The following is a 17,899-nucleotide window of genomic DNA, read 5'->3' on the forward strand; positions in this document are numbered from 1 at the left end:
AGTCTAGTATCAATGAAATTCTACCAGAATGTTCCAACTTAGAATCCCCATGTTTATCTTGGTTGAACAGTTTGTCTTATATTCAATAATACCCTCGTGACTGTGTCAGACAGAATATGTTTGCTTTATTATGTCCTTCAGGGTCTATCGTCAAGTTTAGAGACTTTGAGCCAACTTTATCCCATATTGCATGGCGTCTTAGATAGGGTTTCTATTGCTGTGAAGAAACAACATGACCACGATAACTCTTATAAAGGAAAACACTTAATTGGGGTAACTTGCTTACAGTTCAGAGGTTTATTCCATTATCATCAAGGCTAGGCAGCATACAGGCAGGCATAGTGCTGGAGCTTAGAGTCCTTATATCTTGATTCAAAGGCAACAGGAAGTGAACTGAAACAGTGGGTGTGGTTTGAACGTATGTGAGACCTCTAAGCCTTCCTCCACAGTGACATACTTCCTCTAACTAGATGATACCAATTCCAGTAAGGCCATATTTTCCAATAGTGCCAATCCCTTGGGTGTCCATTTTCTTTCAAACCTCCACTTTCATGGGCATGTAGAAGGATGCCTAAACTAAAATATGAAAGCTATTAAGAGGGGACACAGACCACAGATGTCTTCTGCAAGGAGGTATAGCATGACTAATAAAAACCCAGAGACAGATATTGGGATTCAAGCTGAAAGATCAGAGAAGCAAAGCAGCCAACCACTAGAGAGCTCTTACCTCTATGAAATCTTCAGATTGAAAAGATAGCGAGTTCCAGTCTCATCCCACCTTATATCCCTCTCTGGTGCTAGGATTAAAGGTGTGTACTACCACTGTCCAGTCTCTATGGATGACTAGTGTGGCTAGCTTTGCACTCTGGTCTTCAGGAAGCTTTATTTGTTACATGATTAATAAAATATCACCATAAGGAGGGACAGTGACATCATAAGGGTGATCAATTATGGGGGAACCATTTGGATCTGAGATAAGGGGTAGAAGACAGGAAAGTGCTCCGGGCAATAGGTAGAGATATGCAGTGTCTAGAACTTGGGATAACTTTGAAGATTTGTCTTTTTTTTAAATTTTCATTGAGGCTGTGCTCATTTGTATATAGGAAGTCAGGGGAGGGGTATCTAGAATATGCTGAGGACAGGTTTGTCCCTCCTGCATCTACTAGTAGAGGTGCTGACAGCATCGTGTTCTTAGTGATGAAGAGCCCCTGCCTGCAGAAAGCAGCCCAGCTGGAGAAATGGTGAAGCTGGCCTCACCCATGGTCTTCTCTTACTCAGAAAAAGTTGTGCTCTATGGAGAAGAAGGAAAGGCACGCCTAGGCTTATGTCCAAAGGCTGGACTTGCATGGCGATTCCTGTTTTAAAGCCACCAATTCTTCACACACTTTTGTTTTTCCTTATGTGTGTATCCTTCCTTCCTTCCTTCCTTCCTTCCTTCCTTCCTTCCTTCCTTCCTTCCTTCCTTCCTTCCTTCCTTCCTTCCTTCTTTCTTTCTTTTTTGGTCAGGTATAATGTTGCTGCCTACTGGTCACTCACAATAAAAAACTGGGATTTCTTCTTCCATTCCTTGCTTCTTGTCAGAAGCAATCTCTGTCAATTATTTACAAAATACCTTCCATGAGGCCTTCTCTACTATTTCAATATAAATATTGTCCCTCGTCACTCACACTCTTTTCTTCTTCTTCCTCCTCTTCTTCTTCTGTTTTTTTTTTCTTTAAGACAAAATTTCTCCAGGTGATCATAGCACACATCTTTAATCCTTGTACTTGGAAGCAGAGGTAGGTGGATCCCTGTGAGTTCGAGGCCAGCCTGGTTTATAGCAGCTATTTCCAGGACAACCAGGGCTACATAGAGAAACTCTGTCTTGAAAAACAAAACAACAATAAGAACAAGACAGGGTTTCTGTGTGTAACAGTGCTGACTGGCCTGGAACTGCTCTGTAGCCCAGGCTGCTCTCAAAGTCATGGAGAGCCACCTGCCTCTATTGCCTGAGTGCTGGGATTAAAGGCATGAAGCACCCAGTTCTTGACACTGTGCATCCCACCTCCCTTTGCTGATAGAGTGAGCATCTACCCATGTTATAATTCATGTTATCAAAATTCACTATTATTTATGTTACAAGGTAAGATGGAAGACATTTACACCCTGAACTTGGTGATATGATCTTGCTTCCCTTTCCAGCCTCATTACTTCTAATTTCTATTATTCTTTCCTTACTCCAGGATCCAGATGAATCATTTACTATACATGTAATATTACTCTTTGCTGGATCCATGCTGTTACTTCTTTTTGTTTTGAAAAAAAAATCCATTCATGGTGCTCGTATTTTATTCTATTTGTATTTTTTTAAACATTTATTTATTTATTATGTATACAATATTTTGTCTACATGTATTCCTGCAGGCCAGAAGAGGGCACCAGACCTTATTACAGATGGTTGTGAGCCACCATATGGTTGCTGGGAATTGAACTCAGGACCTTTGAAAGAGCAGGCAATGCTCTTAACCACTGAGCCATCTCTCCAGCCCCTCTATTTGTATTTTTAAGGTTTGAAAAATTTTAATTGTGTGTGTGTCCATGACTATGTGTCATAGTGCTCATGTAGAGATCATTGAATAATTTTGTGAAGTTGATTATCTTCTTCCACCTTTATGTGATCTTTGAAGAACCCAAGGTCCAGACTTGTATTGCAAGGGTTTTTTGCTCATTGAATCATCTTGCTGACCTAATGCTCATACTTTTTTTCTGTATTTATTAAATTGTTTGTATTGAGCTACACATTTTCATCTGTTCCCTTTCTTCCCTCCCCTCTCCCTTTATATTCTCTCCCGTGGCCCCCACACTCCCAATTTACTTCCTATGTAGTTCCATGTATCTCTCTCTTAAGGTCCTCTTTGTTGTCTAGCTTCTCTAAGGTTGTGGATTGTAGGCTGGTTTTTTTTTTTTTTTTTTTTTTTTGCTTTATGACTAAAAGCCACTCATGAGTGAATCCATATTATATTTGTAATGTTCACATTAAAATCCCCCTCATTTTCTCTTTAATAACATTTTTTGTAGCTTCTCTGACATTTCTTCTTCAATGCTTCTGTTTGTCCTTTGTGTGTTTTTGGCCTTTATCACACTTATTGAAATTGTTTCCTGTTTGCCTCCCCATTCATTCATCAGCCTACACTTCTTGAATACTTTGCATGTGTGCACACGGCTCTAGCTCCATTGAAATGAATACTTTATACTTGTTGTCTTCAGTCAGCAGTTAGGTAGAGACAGACATTTAAATTAATAAATAAGAGAGCATTCTGGATACTGGTATGGATACTGCCATAAAATACACGATGGGGGAAAGAAGAGAGAAACTATTTTACATGGTGTTGGGGGTTGTGTCAGGCTCAGGGCTTGTCTTTTAGCATATGTTATCCTGCTCATTTTCTCACCATCAGCAGTACTTACCTACAAATTGTTGCTGTACTATAAATGAAATAGTGGACACCTAAATATGATTACTTGTGACCTTCATTCTACACATAGTAGGGATGGGAGGAGACAGACTAAGCAGGCGCCAACCATAATTTGTAAACTCCGGGCACCTCACACAGAGGAGGGGTGCCAACTCAGGCTGTGGAGTGCAGAGGCAGCAGAAGATTCTAGAAGAAAATGACATCTACAGTCAACCTTAAGGATGAGGGTAAGGGATCCCATGTGTGTTTGTGTGTGTGTGTGTGTGTGTGTGTGTAGTATTTCCCAGTCATGGAATGAAAACTAGTATGGTAGAAGCATGCACTTTAGAGGCATATATAGTTTCCTACAACACATTATGAATACAAAAATACATATAATTTTCTACATACCCTTAACTTTCTTCTTTTTTTAAATAAAAGATTTTTTATTATTTATTATGTATACACACACCAGAGGAGCACACCAGATCTTATCATAGATGGTTGTGAGCCACTATGTGGTTGCTGGGAACTGAACTCAGGTCCTCTGGAAGAGCACCCAGTGCTCTAAACCTCTGAGCCACCTCTCCAGCCCAACTTTCAAGAACAAAGGTTCATTTAGTTGAGCAGGACTTTTACATAAACTAGTATTCAGTGGATCTCCGCCCTTCCTTCACTCCATTCCTCCCTCCTTTTTCCCCTCTCAGCAACAGAAACAGAGTGGATAGCATCTTTCTGAGGAAATTCTCTGTGTGCTTTCCTTTTGATAACATGTTGATGTCCTGGGTCTGAATCTGGTGCTTGTTTGTCTCCTCTAGACCATTCTAAAGTAAATGAACTTGACCTTCAGGTCTGATTGGGATCCTTGTACCCAAGGATCCCTGGACAGAGAGCAAAACCCAGACCTTTTGTGAGCTGCTTAGGATGGGAGACCCTTGGGAAGAGGAGCATTAGATGGAGATGCTTAGGAAGCTTCCACAATAATTATATACCATTCTACTACTATCTATCAAAATCCTGCTTTCAGACCTACTCTATCCAGTCAAACATCAGAGACAGGCTCCTGAACTGTGGTTGGGATAGCAGCAGATACTGAATTCTTAGGGGTCCTGGCAATTGCTTGAATTTTAGAAGAAAATGTAAGACGAAGCAGAAAAAGTTGACAGAGCCAACCCCACAGCTTATCTACTGAAGATGGAGGCTGAGGATATAGTAAAAGGCAAAGGAGGACAAGGTCATCAGGGCTCTGAAAGCAAGGGCAAATGGCTTAGCATGACCACAGTTGATCTTAGACATGAACTACTGATGGGTGATAAGAAGACAGGCAGAGGAGATTGGAGTTGTAGCTCAGTGTGTCAAGTGTTTGTTAATATTATTAAATCCTCTGTGGCGAGTCAGTCACATTGTCATGAGACCCAGAAGAAACCCAAATGGAAGCCCAAAACACCACCAAGAAAAGGAAAACAAGGGAAGAAAAGCAGTGTGAACCTCTCATTGCAACAGGCTGTGTCAGAGGAAATCAAAGGAGGTGAGACTGAAGGCAGAGAGATGGCTTGTGAGGGGAGTTACAGCCAGTCTTCAGGGTCTACGTGCCTTTTCTATCCACATATTCAACCAACCTTAGATAAAATATACTAAAAACAAAACCATCGAAGCCATTCTGAGCTGGTTTTCTCCCTTGTTATTTATTTCCTAAGCATTTTAGTGTAACAACTGTTTATTAGACATAAGTAATCTATAGACAATTTAAAGTCCACACAAGAATTTCATACATTATGTGCAGTTGAAATATTTGCTATTATTATCTTCTGCGTGATACTAGGGATTAAACCTGAGATATAGCACCCCACCACTGAGCCAGGCCCATTTTACTATGTAGTTTTATATTAGGGACTCTAGCATCTTCAAATTTGGGTATCTTTCAAACCAATATGCTAGAAATTCTGAATGTAGAAACTAAATAGTAGGTGTGTTTGAAAGCAGCATAGAGGACTAGTGCTTTGATCTCCAGACTCAAAGGCTGTCCTTTCTCAGTAGATAACACTCCACTTTGTAGAAGGCTACACTGTTCTTTAAGTGGTTCTTTTATTTGGGGCTTGTGGTGTTTATTCAGGTTATTTATTTGTGTGTGACTAATCATACACAAAGTTGACAATAAGAAGCATTTTGGTCTTGTATCTTTCCTGGTAGACTCAACTCTGCTCTGTTTTCCATAGGCATGGCTGGGATGCCTTGCAGATTATGGCCTTGTATCTCCATTGGCTCCTTCATGAGCGTGTCTATATATTGATGCTCATGTGGCATTCTTGGAACCTTAGCTGAGTCTTGTTGGCAGAGCAACTACAGACTTTTCCTTGTGTCACCATAAAAGAAATAATTGGACTCCATGTGTAAGGGACAAGGAGGATGGCTTGAAGTTCCGTCCTACCCTTGATGGCTTTCTGCGCTATTCATCAGGCATACCTCACATGACCACCCAATATCCGAAGAAAAGAGAATTAGACTATATATATATATATATATACATATATATATATATATATTCCAATATCCTTAGCCATCAGGCAAATAAAATACAAAACAACTCTGACATTTCGTTTTACACCTGTCAGAATGGCTAAAAACAAAACACAAGCAACAATTCATACTGGAGAGGTTGCTGAGTGAAGGAAACACTCCTCCATTGCTGGTGAGAGTGCAAACTTGTAGAAACACTTTGAAAATCAGAGTAGCAGTTTCTCAGAAAACTGGGAATCTGTCTACCACAAGATTCAGCTATGCCTCTGGTAGGAGGTCCTACTGTATTTGTGTTGCTTTCATTGGTTGAGTAAAGAAACTGCCTTGGGCATTTGATAGGGCAGCAGCTTAGGTAGGTGGAGTAGACCAAACTAAATTCTGGGAAGAAGGGCAGTGTGGCAGACACTATGGTTCTCCTGCCTGAGACGGACACTGGTTAGACTCATGCCAGTAAGCCACAATAAAGTGGTGATACAGATTATTAGAAATGGGTTATGTCAGGATGTGAGAGTTAGCCAATAAGAGGCTAGATATAATGGGCCAGGCAGTAATTTAATTAATATAATTTTGGTGTGGTTATTTCAGGGGTTAAGCTAGCCAGTCAGCGCGACGCAGCCCACTCCTCCATACTACATACCTCTCTTGGGCATACACCCAAAGGATGCTCAATTCTATCACAAGGACCCTTACACAACTATGTTGATCATAGCAGTTTTATTTGTAATAGCTGGAACCTGGAAAAAGACTAGATGCACCTTGAAAAAAGAATGGGTATAGAACATGTGGTAGATTTGCAAAATGAATTATGATTTGGTTATGAAAAAAAGGACATCAGTAAATTTGAAGGCAAATGGATGTAACTAGAAAAAAATCTTCCTGAGTGAGGTAACTAAGATCCCGAAAGACAAATATGGTATGTACTCAGTCATAATTGGTTATTAGCTATAAAATAAGAGCTAACTATGCTACAATCCACAAACCCAGAGAGACTAGGTAGTAAAGAAGTTTCGTGGGAAGATGCCCAGATCTTCCTGGGAAAGGGAAATACAAGGGATTTCTTGAGTGGACTGAGGGAAGGTGGAGATGCGAACATGAGGGATCAGGTTGGGAGTGTGGGAGCAGAGGTTGAGAGCACTGAAAGATCACTGGAAAGGGGGGGGGATTTCAGAGTCAGTGCCAAGGGAATCCTAGGCACTCCAAGCATGACTTTAGCTAAGACTGCTAACAATAGCCTGAAATAACCATCTGCTGTGACCAAACTGGTGCTTAGATCAACTGTTATTAGAGAGGCTTCATCCAGCAACTGATAAAAACAGATGCAGACCTACAGTCAAACATTAGGTAGAGATAAGAGAATCCTGCAGAAGAAAGTAAAAAAGGATTGTAGGAGTCAGAGTAGTCAAGGACACCACAAGAAAACTCACAGAATCAGCTAACCTGGGCTCATGGGAACCTGCATGGGACTGGCCTAGAACTTCATCACAAACTTCATCACATATGTTACAGGTGTGTAGCTTGGTCCTCTTGTGAGAGTCCCAGCAGTAGGAACAGGGATTGTCTTTGACTCCTTTACTGGCTTTGGCCTTTGAGATTCTTCTTTTTTTTTTTTGGTTTTTCGAGACAGGGTTTCTCTGTGGTTTTGGAGCCTGTCCTGGAACTAGCTCTTGTAGACCAGGCTGGTCTCGAACTGTACCTCATTTCTTAATTGAATCATTTGGCTTATTGATATCTTGTTTCTTGAACTCTTTATATATTTTGGAAATCAATCCTCTGTTAGATGTGGGATTGGTGAATGCCATAGGTTGCCATTTTCTCTTATTGACAATGTCCTTTTCCTTTAAAAAACTTTTCTGTTTCATGAGGTCCCATTTATGAATTGTTGATCTTTGTAGTTGGGCTATTGGTAAGAATTCAGAAAGCTGTATCCTGTACCAATGTGTATGAGGTTATTTCCCACTTTCTCTTCTAATAAGTTCAGTGTATCTGGATTTATGTTGAGGTCTTTTATCTGCTTGGACTTGAGTATTATGTAGGGTGATAGATATGGTTTTATTTGCATTATTCTACATACAGTTAGACTATCAACATTTGTTGAAGATGCTTTCTTTTTTTCATTGTATAATTTTGGCTTCTTCGTCAAAAATCAAGTGTTCATAGGTGTGTGGATTTATGTCTGGGTCTTCAACTCGACTCCACTGGTCAATGTGTCTGTTTTTATGCCAAGGTCATACCTTTTTGTTACTATAGCTCTGCAGTAGAGCTTGAGATCAGGGATGGCGATATCTCTAGCTGCTCTTTTATTGTACAGGATTGTTCTAGATATCCTGGTGTTTTGTTTCTCCATATGAAGTTGAGTATTGTTCTTTCAAGGTCTATAAATAATTATGTTGAAATTTTAATGGGAATTGAATGAATTTGTAGATTGCTTTTGGTAAAATGGCCATTTTTACTCTTAATCCTACCTATCCATGAGCATGGGAGATCTTTCTATCTTCTGATATCTTCTCCAATTTCTTTCTTCAAAGACTTGAAGTTTTTGTCGTACAAGCCTTTCACTTATTTGGTTAGAGTTATCTCAACATGTTTTATATTACTTGAGGCAATTGTAAAGGGTGTTGATTCTCTGATTTCTTTCTCAGCCCATTTATCATTTGTATGTAGGAGGGCTACTGATTCTCTTAAAGTTATTCTTGTATTCAGTCACTTGACTAAAGCTGTTTATCAGCTGTAGGAGTTCTCTGGAACAATTTTTTGTTCATTTTGTATCATTTTCATGATACTTTCATATCTTCCTTTCCAATTTGTATCCCATTGATTTCCTTTAGTTGTCTTGTTGCTCCTGCTAGAACTTCAAGTTCTATATTGAATAGGTATGGAGAGAGTGGACAAATTTGTCTTGATTTTGATTTTAGAGGATTTGCCTCGGGTTAAAGTGGAAGTCTTCTTCTGAAGTTGTAGACCAAGTTATGAAGGTGGGGTGGAATTGTTGGACAGGTTTAGTGAGATTTTCTGGGCAGTAGGTAGCATCTTACCTGGGGTTGCTAAGACCAACCTTGCCTCCCATAAAGCTGCCATATCTGTTGGCCCCAGTATGGAAACCAGGGGGAGGGTATGAGCAGTCTTGCAAAGCTGTTTTTTGAATGAATAATTTCAAATGATGTCCTACTCCAGACCCTGAATGGAGGGTGTGCTCTTATGAAACTGGAGGAGAGATCCTGCCTTTCCAGGAAGTGGTGAGAGACCTTGTTCTAGGTGGCTTCACTGCAGTCCTGTTCTTTGTGTTAGTTACTCAGGTGTGTGGAAGTCCCTTTCCTGTTGATTAGTCTTCTTAAATTAGCATGTAAAGTAATTGGGTTTCTGATGGAATTTCCATCCTCTTTTCTTGTTTATCTTCCTTTTCTAGTCATCTCTCCTCTTTCCCCTGTTGACTGCTTCCCTTTCTGTAATAATTCTATTTTCGTCAGAACACAGCCATCTTCTAAGAGGTAAGTTGTAAGATCCTCCTTCTCTTACAAACACATACCTTAGTGTTCCCCCATTTTTCTTAACTGACTTCATTCATAGTGGAAGTATCTACTTATTTATTCCCATTTGTTTATTTAAAATAACAAGTATTGTATTTATTTTAAAAGAACTTCAAAGGAATAATATATTCTCTATGGCAGAAATTTTCTTGAGCTGTTTCATATGATAGAATATAAGAAGAGCCACCTAGTGGCAAAATTTAGTAAATTTTTCTTTTCCTAACTAAAAAATATAAGCTGCTCTAAAAGAAATCAACTGGGCAGAGAGCCATAGCCAAGTACCAGGCCAAGCTCTGGTAGCCCTGTCAAAGAGAGGGAGGAGAAGGGGTCAAGATCATGAGGGAGAAACCCACAGAGACAGCTGACCTGAGCGCCTGGGAGCTCATGGACTCTAGATCGACAACTAAGGTATCTGCATGGGACTGACCTAGGCCCTCTGCATGTGGGTGACAGTTATGCAGGTTGATCTGTTTGTGGGGCCCCTAGCAGTGGGACCAGGATCTGTCCCTGGTGCATGAGCTGACTTTTTGGAATCTATTCTCTGTGGTGGAATGCCCTGCCCAGCTTTGATGCAGTGGGGAGGAGCTTGATCCTGCCTCAACTTCATACGCCATGCTTTCACTCCCATGGGAGGCCTTACCCTCCCTATGGAGTGGATGAGGGGAGGATAGAAAGGAGATGCGTGAGGGAACTGAAGGAGATTATGGAAGGGAAACTTTGGTGGGTATGCAAAATAAAAAAGAAACATAACAGTTTTAATTTCAGAAAACAAAGATTTTCTGTATTTTCCTATATTTTTCAACATGAAGTATCAAAATGGTATATAGTGTTTTCTTTTGAGAATGGTACCGTAAATGTTTGACTTTTAAAATTGCTGTGTAAGTTGTTGATTTGAATTTCTTCTGAAAAGTTTGCTGAATTAATTTTGCCTTAAAAGTAAAAATATCAATTGGACAATAAAGTAAAATGTATTAATCTTGTAAACCAAACATCCAGTATGACTACTGAACTATATGATTATAGTTATACACACACACACATATAATACATTATATTATTGTTGCTTCAATCTACACTTCTCAACAGTCTTCCAGTCTACAATTGCCCTGTCTTCCAAAAGTCTCATCATGGGAACATAGAGGAAAGTTTTGCACCTTAGCAAGCACACCCTGGGACTGAGGGAGAAGTGGCCACATGCTTGGGTAACCCCTGCTTCCTTCTCGACCAGCATCTGAAATCAGCCGGAAGCGCTCACAGAGCACTCTGTGTCTGCCCTTCATCTTGACTCTCAAGTTGCACTTGTGGCTGTTGCTGTTCCTGGGCTACCAGCTCCACTGACTCCAGATCTTGACCTGCTAAACAAGGGCATTAAGAAAAACTAGGTGTAGCTAGAATGATTCGAATACTCGCGAGAGTCTGGATCCTATCAGAGCATCAGTTGATGAGGTTGATTTCGTCCTGGAATCAGTTGTGGAGTAGAGCGGCGGTTATAGCTGGGCTGCCCAGAGTAGCCAGCTGTGGTCCCAGCGAGGTAAGTTTAGGTGTCTCCGGTGTACGAACTTGACAGTGGCACCACATGTGCTCTGTGACTGCTGTGGCCTTGGAAGCTTCCATACTGGAGCTCTTATGGACCCATGAGAAAGTCACAGAAATATTAAATCTTGTCCATTCGTCTGTAACATAGTTTGGTATTCTATGAGTTAATACAAAAGTCATGCTTACAAAAATCAAAATAAAACTAGCACTGGAAGATAGGAGAATCCCTTCCCTCCTTCCTTCCTTCTCTCCCTCGCGTCTTTTCTCCCTTCTTGCCTTCCTTCTTCTCTTCTTTCCCACTTCTTTGTCTCCCACCTTGTCTTTTTGTAGGGCCTATTTACAGTACCAAGGGAAGCAGAAGAGGGTGTTCCTGGGCTCGCTCCCTTCTATCATTCTTTTCTTATTTATCTTATTTGTATTTTTAATTAAGCCACAGAAAAGAGATCATGTCATTTTCAACATCTGGTTTGCTGTTACTCTTACAGACACATTGTAGGGACCTTTCTATGAAACTGCACCATGCTTTTTATTATGATGTGACACAGTTTATTGTATTGGAACAGCCACAGGTAGTTCTCATGTATTTTGTTGCAATCTTGAATAATATCTTGTTGGGTCTTTATGGGCCAATTTATGTTCAGATGACAGTGCTGACATGGATATCTATCATGGGCCTGATTAATAATGATAGTGATGATATGAATATCCAGCATGGGCCCAATGAGTAATGACAGTGCTGACATGGATATCCATCATGGGCCAGATGAGTAATGCTGGACATCTGATAAAGATGGCAGCTCTCAAGAAGCCCAAAATGGCTGACACTGGATATCTAGGTAATCCAAATGTAAGCAGTGATGAAATCTGTTACATAACTATTTCTGGTGGAATGTCACTTTTGTGTAGGTTCTGTATAAACATGACTTTGAGGTCAGAGGTCAGAGTCTTTGCCTGTATTATTGCTACTTTGTCTATGTGTGTCTTTCTGTAGGCCTGTGTGACTAATTCCATGTGGTCTGTGTTCTAGTCTACATATGTGCCTTAGGTTCCCTATGTGTGACCTGTGTGTGCCTGGGTACCTGACAGCAACTGCCTGCCTAGCTGTCTGACTGGCATCCTTCATCTAGAATGAACTAAGTACCTCTTATCTGCCTGTGACTCCTTGCATCTTCTTTAGAATCATATGATCCTCGTCCTTTCCTAGCTTTGGAGCTTACATGATCCAATGAAATAATTATGTACAGTAAGAATTTTTTAACATTCAAGCAAAACATATGGCAAACACTTCAAGATATAGGTGTAGGCAAGAACTACAATATAGGTGTATTGACTAGGACTCCTAGTACAAAAACTAATCCCAAGAACCAACAAATGAAATTATATGAAATATAATAAAAAAGAAAATCGTTGTCAACCACATATCAGACAGGCAATTCTTATTGAAGTTATATAAAGAAATATAAAAATTAAGCATCAAAAATCCAATAAACAAATGGGCTAAATGGACAAGTCTTAAAAGAAAAAAATTGCAAATGGCCATAAATACTTGAAAAATAGTTCTGCACTTTGAGCTATGAGAGAAATGCAAACTAGAGCTGTTTTAAAATTCCATTTTACCCAATTAGAATGATTGCAATTGCAATGCAGGTCTATACCTCCAGCAGAAGTCCCTTGCTCCACCACGGGTCACCCAGGTACCCAGATCCCTAACCTCTGATCCATTACAGGTCATACAAGCACCCAGAACTCCAGAGCACCCCCAGCTAGACCAGGGACAATGTCAACTGCATAACTCCAGCCTCCAACTCTGACAGAAAACCTCTGATTGACCAGAGGCCACCCCAGCCATCAACACAGGCAAACTCTGTATTCAACCACAGTTAAATCTGGCCAGAAGACCAGTGTGGAAACAGAAGCTGAGGAACAAAACACCAAACTCAGAAATGGACACCTAGACCTTTAATCACTCCAATCCAGATGCCTAGGCAGCAACATAAGAACACAATCAACAACAGCTAGGGTAATATGTCACCACCAGAACCCAGCTATCCTACTTCAGCAAGCCATGAATATTCCAATACAGCTCAAGCACAAGAAAATGTACCTTAAAACCAACTTCATGAAGATGATAGAGTTCCTTAAGGAGGAAATGAATAAATCTCTTAAAGAAATTGAGGAAACAGCAAAGAAATAATTGGAGAAAAATGAATAAATCTCTTAAAGAAAGCAAAGAAAAACAAACAAACAACAACAACAAAATAGAGGAAACAAATAAAACTCTTCAAGACCCCAAAATGAAAGTAGATGCAATAAAGAAAATACAAATGAAGGGAATTCTGGAAATGAAAAACCTGGGTAAGAGAACAGGAATTAAAGATGCAAGTATCACCAAGAATACAAGAAATATAAGAGAGAAACTTAGATGTTGAAGATACCATAGAAGAAATAGGTACATGAGTCAAAGATAATATTAAATCTAAAAAATTCATGACATAAAACATCCAGAAAATCTGAGACAACATAAAAAGACCAAACCTAAGAATAATAAGCATAGAAGGAAAAGAATCCCATCTGAAAGTTGTAGAAAATATTTTAAACAAAATCATAGAAGCTTACAGAAAAAATAGATTGGATTTGAAAAGAAAGTCTCCTTACATAATAATCAAACCATTAAACAGAAAACAAAGAAAGAATGGCAAAATTTACAAAGGAAAAAGGCCAAGTAACAGATAAAGGCAGAGCTATTAGAATTACATCCAATTTCTCAATGGAAACTCTGAAAGCCAAAAGGTCTTGGACAGACCTCTTGTCTAAGAAAGGAAACATGCTAGCCCAAATTTCTATACACAGTAAAACTTCCAATTACCACAAATGGAGTAAACAAGATATTTCATGAAAAGTCAAATTTAAACAGCATCTATCTGCAAATCTTGCCCTACAGAAGTTACTAGAAGGTTAACTACACCCCCCAAAATACAAACAATAAATAATTTCATAACTACTAACAAAACCTAAGGAAGGAAACACACACACACACACACACCACCACCACCACCACCACCATAGCAACAGAAATTAATAACCATTAGGCATTGATACCTCACAATGAAATATTTTCCTTTGTAACAGTTGCAGTAGTCATGGTGTCTCTTCGCAGCAATAGAAACCCCAACTAAGACTTCCACAAAACTGGAAAAATTAAAAGAAACAGATGATTTTCTTGATAAATACCACTTTCCAAAGTTAAATCAAGATCAGATAAACAATTTAAATAGACTATAATCCTTACTGAAATAGAAGCAGTCATTAAAAATCTCCTAACCCGAGAAAGCCCAGGTCCTCACAGGTTTATCATAGAATTCTACCAGACTTACAAAAAGAATGAGTACCAGTCCTTCTCAAATTACTCCACAAAATATAAACAGTAAGAACATTGCTAAATTCTTTCTATGAGGCCACAGTCACCCTGATATCCAAACTACATGAAGATTCAAAAAAGAAAAAGTATTACAGACCAATTTCACTTATGAATATTGATACAAAAAATAAAAATGAACTCAATAAAATAGCCACAAACTGAATTCTAGAACACATTAAAAAGATTATCCACCATGGTCATGGTTTAATGTAGAAGGGAGTTGCTTGTTCATCCTGGACACCCAGATAGCTTACCCCCAAAATAATCACACAGAAACTATATTAATTAAATCACTGCTTGGCCCATTAGCTCTAACTTCTTATTGACTAACCTTTACATCTTAACTAAACCTATTTCTAGTAATCTGTGCATCACCACAAGGTCGTGGCCTACCAGCAAAGCTACAGCACATTTATCTCTGGCAGTGGCTCCATGGCATCCCCTGCCTCCACCCTTCTTCCTCCCAGCATTCAACCTAGCTTTCTCCGCCTACCTAAGTTCTGCCTTGCTGTAGGTCCAAAGCAGTTTCTTTACTCATTAATGGTAATCACAGCTGAGAGGGGACTCCCACAACAGTTTAATGTACAAAAATCTGTCAATGTAATCCACCATATGAACAAACAGAAAGAAAAAATACCCGGATGATAATCTCATTAGATGTTGAAAAAGCCTTTGGTAAAATCCAACACCATTTCATGATACACATCTTGGAGAAATGAAGGATATAAGGCACATACTTCAACATAATAAAGGCAATTTACAGCAATCCTATAGCTAATATAAAATTTAATGGAGAAAAACCCAAAACAATTCCATTAAAATCAGAAACAAGGCAAGGCTTTCCACTCTCTCCACATCGATTTTATATATACTTGAAGCTCCATCTAGAGATCAAGGTTATACAAGTTGGAAAGGAAGAAGTTCTACTTTTCCTTTTAAACACAGCAGGGCAGTTGCCCATGTAAACTCACAGTGGCTGTGACTGCATGTGCAAGATTTACATAAGATCAAGGAAAATAAAATCCAAGAATACAAGGGTGAAGAAGCCAGAATCCCATCACTATCTGAGAGTACTGGCAGTTGAAGACTGCTGAGAAATGCAGAGTCAGTCTTCTTCAGGAGTACTGAAAGGCTACCCATGCATGTACTAAGTGCACTCCTTGGTTTGGAAAACCAACACACACAACTGAGAGGGAATAGTAGTTCTGGTGGACAAGGACAGGAGAGAGTTTGGTAGGAGGCAAAGGGGCTATTTGATCAACACACATATGCATGAATGAAATTCTCAAAGCAATAAAAGAAAACAAAAGACGACAAAAGCTGACAAGGATGTAGAGAAAAAGAAAACCTTATTCATTGCTGGTAGGCTTGCAAAATAGTCTAACTACTACAGAAACAACTATGGATGTCTCTCAGAAACATGAAGACAGAGTGACTGAAATGACTCTTTCATACCAATCTTGCTATACACACAGGGAATGGAGGTACTTGCACATCTGTGTTTGCTGCTGTACTGATCACAACAATCAGGAACAAAAACTAGTCTAGATATCTACCACAGATAAATGGATAGAGAGCAGAGTATAATGAGATTTTATACAGGGACAAAGAAAAATGAAATCATGACATATTCAGGAAAGTGGGTGTAAATAGAAATTATGTTCAGTAATGTTGGACTCAGAAAGACCATGCATTTTCTGTTATATACAGAAACTTGATTTTTAAAAGTGTGTAAGTGTGTGTCTGTGTGTGTGTCTGTGTGTTATACAACCAGGAAGAGGCTTACTACAAGGTAAGAAGAGATCTTAAGAGAGTAGAAAATCAGGTAATGAAAATTGTGTAATGAGAACACAGAAGATAGGGCTGATTGTCGGAGACAAGAGAAGGAGCTGGAGTTAGGAAGGAGCTGAAGGGAGAGCTGTGAGAGAGGGAAAAAGTCAGAATAAGTACAATAACGCAGGTGTTTAAAGATGTACTGGTAAAACCCATTACCTTGGATGTTTACCTAAAACAATTAAGCAATCTTTTTTATAGCATTCCTAAAAGGGAGTGATAATTTTTAGCTAAGATAGGTTTCGGTTGATAGGCTCTCTAAAACATTTAAGTCTATAATATTATAGCATTTATTGATATATTTGAGTCTTTTTCCTACATCCTTGCAAAAGCTGACATTAATGTGATTGAGCAGAGGAAATTGTAACAAAGGAGGTAAAGAATTTCCATTTCAAGGAAAGAAGGTTTGTTGATTGACATCTGGTTTAGCATTCTTATGCTTCCCATGACCTGTGGTGTAATCTTGGGCAAATACTTGTCCTTTTCTGCCTCTGAGCCTTCATCTATAGAACACAGGCAATGGTAACTTTTCTGGATTGTTGAAAAGTTTAAAGAGTAAAAGAAGTAACTATATATATATATATATATATATATATATATATATATAGTTAGATGAAATTCATAGAATTGAAAATTATCATTGAATTAACTTTTGTTTTCTTCATCAAATCTGTATTTCAACAAATTATTTTAGAATATAAACTTTACTACAAAATTCTTGACTAGTAAATTTCAAAAGAAAAACATTTCAGATTTCTTCTGAAATTATAGTTTCAATTGGAAAATACACTTGGAAGGATGAGCTTTGATTTTGCTGCCGTTACAAGCTATTTATTGGCAAGTAGTCATTTAAGTGTCATTTGCCTTCTTTATTCAACTGTGGTGGTTTGAATAGGAATGGCTCCCATAGACTAATGTATTTGAATGCTTGGCCCATAGGGAGCAGCATTGTTAGGAATCCTGTTAGAATAGGCATGGCCTTGTTGGAGGCAGGTGTTGAGGTATCCTATATTCAAGCTACGCCCAGTGTGGCACACAGTCTCATTCTGCTACCTGTGTATCAAGATGCAGAAGTCTTAGCTCCTTCACCAGCACCAGGTCTACCTGCTGCTGCCATGTTTCCTGACATGACAATCATGGACTTCTGAATTGTAAGCCATACCCAGTTAAACGTTTTGCTTTATAAGAGTTGCTGTGGTCATAGTGTCTCTTCACAGCAATATAACGCTGACTAAGAATCAGACATATAACAAAAACCACAGCATTTATTTATATATTTGAGTCTTATAAAAATATTTTGGCATGCTATATCATGTGAATGAAGATATTCTCTAAGAAAATATTTAGAAAAGCTGAGTATGTATCTGCTCATAAAAACATTTCCCCAAACTTAGAAAACATTAGTGCATCACAATGACAGGGTAACTCCTAATGGCTTTTTTTTTTTTTATAAAAGTTGCTTGTGCTAACTGATATTGTTCAGTTTGTAATGAGTTTGAGAAAACAATGAAAAGAATGAAGGTGTTGGAAATGAAATATGTTTTTTAATTGAAAAGAGACCATGATTGTTTTTACCCCCCAATCTAAATCAAATTGTTATGGTAGTGTTTTCAGGCAATTGGAAAGAGGAATTATTC

Source organism: Chionomys nivalis, chromosome 16, assembly GCF_950005125.1.
Source record: "Chionomys nivalis chromosome 16, mChiNiv1.1, whole genome shotgun sequence".
NCBI classification, from domain to species: Eukaryota; Metazoa; Chordata; class Mammalia; order Rodentia; family Cricetidae; genus Chionomys; species Chionomys nivalis.